The sequence below is a fragment of the Macaca nemestrina genome, chromosome 15 (genome assembly GCF_043159975.1).
Source record: "Macaca nemestrina isolate mMacNem1 chromosome 15, mMacNem.hap1, whole genome shotgun sequence".
NCBI lineage: Eukaryota > Metazoa > Chordata > Mammalia > Primates > Cercopithecidae > Macaca > Macaca nemestrina.
In genome coordinates, this window is record NC_092139.1 from 112,242,700 (window position 1) to 112,248,402 (window position 5,703).

At 45.2% G+C, this 5,703-nt stretch overlaps 1 long non-coding RNA gene across 1 annotated transcript; it reads right to left on the reverse strand.

The window, feature by feature from the left end:
- Positions 1–2,122: 2,122 nt before the first annotated feature.
- On the reverse strand, positions 2,123–5,365 carry LOC105464306 (uncharacterized). The gene is made up of 3 exons (XR_976768.3): positions 5,211–5,365; positions 2,783–2,900; positions 2,123–2,198 (listed from the first exon to the last, which is right to left on the reverse strand). It is a non-coding gene; the product is annotated as an uncharacterized lncRNA (long non-coding RNA).
- Positions 5,366–5,703: the final 338 nt, after the last annotated feature.

Below are 5,703 nucleotides of genomic sequence, written 5' to 3' on the forward strand. Positions count from 1 at the left end.
TATAGATAGATTTTTTTTTTTTTCTGTGACAGAGTCTTGCTCTGTTGCCAAGAGCTGGGGTACAATGGCGCAATATTGGCTCACTGCAACCTCCACCTCCTGGGTTCAAGCAATTCTCCTGCCTCAGCCTCCCAAGTAGCTGGGATTACAGGCACATGCCACCACGTCTGGCTAATTTTTGTATTTTTAGTAGAGATGGGGTTTCACCATCACCATGTTGACCAGGCTGGTTTCAAACTCCTGACCAGATTTTTTTTTTTAATTTAAGTATGACAATCTTTAACTGTAGAGTTTTACAAGTTTACTTCATTTATATTTATTGTAGTTATAGTTTTATTTGGATTCATTTCCACCAACGCATTACATGCTTTCAAATTGTGCTACCAATTTTGTTTTTTCTAACCTTCCTTAACTCCTGTTGGATTAAATTCCTTTTCCTCATTCCAGTATCTCCCTCTATTAATTTGGAAGTTATAGCTTCTACTTTTATTCCTTTAGTGGTTGCCCTAGTAATTTTAGTAAGGAATTCTGAGATTCATCACAATCTTTAACTTTTTCTAAATAACACAAGAACCTTAAACACTCAAACTCTGATCAGTCTTTTCCTGCTGTATAATATTGATGAATAAGGTAAACACGTATCTTTTAAAACCCCACAAAATGTTGGTTTTCTATGTAATCAGTTTTGTCTTGATTTACTCACATATTGAGCACTGTTTTTGCTCATCATTCTTCCTTATTTATCTGACTTTTCTTTAGAATTCTTTCTAGTGACAATCTTTCGGGGCAAATCCCTGCAGATTTTTAAATATTTGAAGATGTCTTTATTTTTACTTTCATTTTTTTCTTTTTCTCTTTTTTTTTTTTTTTTTTTTTTTGAGACACAGTCTCACTCTGTCACCAAGGCTGGAGTACAGTGGTACAATCTTGTCTCACTGCAGCCTTCGCCTCCAGATTCAGGCAATTCTTGTGCCTCAGCCTCCTGAGTCACTAGATTACAAGCACCTGCCACCATGCTTGGCTAATTTTTTATATTTTTAATACAGACAGGGTTTTGCCATGTTGGTCAGGCTAGTCTCGAACTCCTGGCCTTAAGTGATCCTCCTGCCTTGGCTTCCCAAAGTTCTGGGATTATAGGCATGAACCACCACATGTGGCCTTTTTTGTTTATAGAGACAAGCTCTCACTTCATTGCCCAGGCTGACCTTAAACTCCAGGTCTCAAGTGATCCTCCTGCCTCAGCCTCCCAAAGTGCTGAGCTTTACGTTCATTCTTGAAAGTCATATTTGCTGGGTAGATATTTTCTTTATGCGTATTGAAGGTATTTTTCACTATTTTCAGATTACCATTTTTGCTACTGAGAGCCAGCCATTGGTCCATCCTACCCCTCCTCCTTTTTTTTCTCTCTCCCTCCTTCCCCACATCTCTCTCTCTCTCTCTCTCTCTCTGTCTCGCCCCCACTCTTCCTTCCATCCCTGTTATTCTTTACCTAAGTGTGAATTTCTTTTATTTATTTTGTTGGAAATTGATAGGATTTCCTGATTTCAAGGATTGGTGTCTCACATTCATTCTGGAAATCTGTCTAAACATCTCCCATGTTGCTCACTCACATGGACTCCCTAATCCCCTTCTGGAACACAGGGGATGCTAACTCTTCTCATCCTTCTGGGTCTGTGCTCCATGTCTATTATCTATGTCTCTCAATGCCTCTTTCAGATTTCCTGCCACTTTGTCCCACTGTGCCATGTTCTAGATACTTTTTTCAGGTATAGTTTCCAGTTCATTGATTTTTTTTCACTTTCCCCTGCTGTATTGGAGGATGTGACACGTTTATTTCCACATCTTTCGCAGAAATCAATAACACATGGGTAAAAGACCTAAAGATGAGTAGCAAAATTCTAGCACTTTTAGAAGCAAATATAGGACAGTATCATTTGACCCCAGGGTTATGAAGTCTCCCTTAAGTAAGACACCAAAACCCAAACTACCAAAAGAGAGAGGTAAATTCAGTTAATCAAAACATGTAACAATTCCTCATGTGCACACACACAAATAACACAAAATGAAGACACACCAAAGTCAAGATGAGAGAAGATCGTTGTTTAAATTATGACCAGGAGTACATCCAATAGAAAAATAAGGAAAGACTCTGAAGAGTTACTTCTTAGAAGAGGAAACCCAAAAGGCCAGCAAACAGACTGGAAAAAAAAAAAAAAAAGAGGAAAGAAAAGTTCAATTTGATTAACAATCAAGAAATTGTGACCAGGTGCAGTGGCTCATGCCTGTAATCCCACACTTTGGGAGACCAAGGCAGGCGGGTCACTCCTGAGCTCAAGTAATCCGCCCACCTCGGCCTCCCAAAGTGCTAGGACTACAGGCATGAGCCACTGCACATGGCCACACACCATTCTTTCATCCCATTTCCCTACACCTGGCTCTTTCTAGCTTTGCTTACTCCTCTCTAGAAAAGAAAAGTTCTTTTTCTTTTCTAGAACTTTTTCTAGAACTTTTTCTAGAACTCCGGAGATGCTTGCAGACCTCATTCTATTACAATAGTTCCCCTCCACCCACTTGCAATAGCCCTTTTGAATAAAGCTTTCTTTACTACAACCAAATTTGCGTTTCCTCTGCCAGCATAAGCTTCAGGGTATAGGAGGGCACCACCCCAGCATGGCACCAGGGAGAAGAATCAGGATCAAACTGCGTCTTAGCCAGGCACCCTTCATCCCTCTTCCGGGGGATTCTGTGGGGTAAGTCAGGGCTTCTCAGATTCCCCCCACACCTGTTCTGATTCATCTTTCTCAGAGGTGCCGGGTCAGGTGCTGCATGTCTCTTTCTGCTTCTCAAATCTTATTTCCATCGTCTCCTGTCCTGTTCTCTTTGTCCTTGTGGATAAACATCTGTAAAAATCCACTGAATGTCATGCTAGTGGGTTTGAAGAGAGAGAGGGAGAAATAGTGTGTGCTTCATACACCATCTTTACCAGCCTAATTTCCATCCTAATGTCTGCATCTATTTTTTATCTTGTTTACTGCAGGAATAATGTCTCCATAATCCTAAGACACAAATTTTTCAAAGTGTAAATGTTTCTGAAATGAATGAATTCATCTTACAGTGGCTGTCAAAGACCTGGCCAGCCCAAGCCTAAGTGGGCATAGAGGGACCCCACCCCCCCAAACTAAGAGGGGTCCTGGGATTGGGGAATTTCCGTTTTAAACGTGGGACGAGCAAGTCATCCTACACAAGAGTGACCCAGCTGCACAGGCCAGAGGGTGTGACCTCAGCCCACTTGGTGTCCCCTCAACCTCCTCACTTCAGTTAATTTGTGGACGTTGGTAGCACCACAGCATTTAGACTGAAACCTAAGTGTGCACAGCTAATTTGACTTTAAAATTGGGTTTCATGGGACAAGATGGTGAAGTAGTAAAGCCAAACATTTGTTTCTCTTCAGTCAGTGCAGGCTGCCTGGAGAAATGAGGCGCTGTCCACATGGAAATGGGGCATCTGCAGAGCTGTCCCTGCCATCAGCAGCTTCGTCACGAGTTGATGCCTGCACTTGGCCGGGGGCAAGGGGGGTTCCTCCTTACCTTTTTTTAGAGCAGTGACGCGATCTCGGCTCACTGTAACCTCTGCCTCCCAATTCAAACGATTCTCCTGCCTCAGCCTCCTGAGTAGCTGGGATTACAGGCGCCCACCACCACTCTCAGACAGTTTTTGTATTTTTAGTAGAGACAGGGTTTCACCATGTTGGCCAGGATGGTCTCCAACTCCTGACCTCTAGTGATCCACCTGCCTTGGCCTCCCAAAGTGCTGGGATTACAGGCGTGAGCCACTGCAGCCAGACCCCCTTACCTTTTGAGGCTTATGTTTGAAACCATGTTGGCATTTGTATCAGTCAGCTATAGTCAGTGATGCTGCCTAACAAACCACCCCAAACTCAACAGCTTCCAACAATAATCAAGTCTTCTCTCCCACATGCCTGTGGTTAGTTGGAGGTCAGTGAACAAGGACTGGGCCAGGCTTGACTCTAAGCTGCAGGTTGAATCCAGGTGTGCTCCACCTGTGTTTGTTTGCGGCTGCAAGCCAAAGAAGCAGCAGCTACCTCGGGGCAGCCTTCTCATGGATGGTAGAAGCGCAGTGTGGTGAGGCCACTTCTTCCAAGCGTTTCAGGTCTTTGCAGTGGCAAAGCTACTCATTTCCATTTGACCAAAACAAGTCACACCAATAAGTGGGCAACTGGGCTCCACCCACTGTGGAACCGATGCAGGTCACATGTCCAGGTCCAGCACCAAGGGGTGAAGAAGTGCCATCCCCCATGGGGGTGCGGGGCAGGGGGTGAATATTCTGGAACAATAATCTATGTCAGCATCTTTATACTCATAGCCTGTCTCTCTTAATTGGCAATTAAAAACTAAAAATAGGCCAGGTGCAGTGGCTCACACCTGTAATCCCAGCACTTTGGGAGGTCAAGGCAGGTGGATCACCTGAGGTCAGGAGTTCAAGACCAGCCTGGCCAAAGTGGTGAAACCCTGTCTCTACTAAAAATACAAAAATTAGCCAGGCATGGTGGTGGGCACCTATAATCCCAGCTACTTGGGAGGCTGAGGCAGGAGAATCGCTTGAACCCAGGAGGCAGAGGTTGCAGTGAGCCAAGATCACGCCACCTCACTCCAGCCTAGGTGACAGAGTGAAACCCCCGTCTCAAAAAAAAAAAAAACAAAGTTTCTATGGTCTCACCACCACTTCCCATCTGACATCAAATATGTGTTCCTAAACCAACCAGTTCTGCAGCTCCCTGGACACTGGCTGGTTTTTCCACAATTTAACTCAGTTCTGACACTATGTACCTGGCATTAGTGCAGACCCCACCAGGTAAAGGCCAGTCCCACAAGACTGTCCCCCACTTCAGACACCAGTTGCAAGTATTGAATCCCCACGTCACCCACATTTCCACTCAACTTGGCTCTAAATTGACTATAAGTCACCCATGACCCTCTCCTCAGTTTCGATTAATTCGCCAGGACTCAGCTCTCAGGGAAACGCTGCACTTGTGCTCCCTGGTCTGTTATAAAGGAGACGATAAAGGGGGCAGGTGAATAGCAGAGGAGGAGGCATACAGGGCGAGGCCTGGGAAGGCCCCAAGAGCAGGAGCTTCTGTCGCCCCAGAGTTGGGGTGCGGCACCACCCAGCACCTGGATGTGCTCACCCACCTGGAAGCTCTCTGCACCTGTAGTTCAGGCTTCATCATGGAGGCAAATCCGGTTATTAGCTCAGTCTCCAGCCCCTCTCCCCTGCCTGGAGAGTGGTGGGTGGAGCTGAAAGCTCCAGGCTTCTAATCATGTCTGGGTCTTTCTAGCCCTCAACCCCCACCCAGAAGCCACCAAGCATCACCTCATTAGAATAAAAGGTGTTTCTATCTCCCCAGAAATTCCAAGGGATTCAGAATCACTGTCAGGAACCAGGGTCGCAGACCAAATGTTAGAACAAAAGGTTTTCCTAGCACCCCTGTCACAAGGGTTTTCAGAGCTCTGGCCCGCAGCCAGGGACAAAGACCAAAATATACGTTTCTAATTATATCACAATATCACAGCAGTCACATGGACCTACTGAAGCACTTCAGTGTTGGTTGTTCAGGAGGGTGAGTGCCTCTGTCTTTGAGTGCTGCCTCAACTCCCTCCACCCCACCCCCAAGTGAATTTTGCA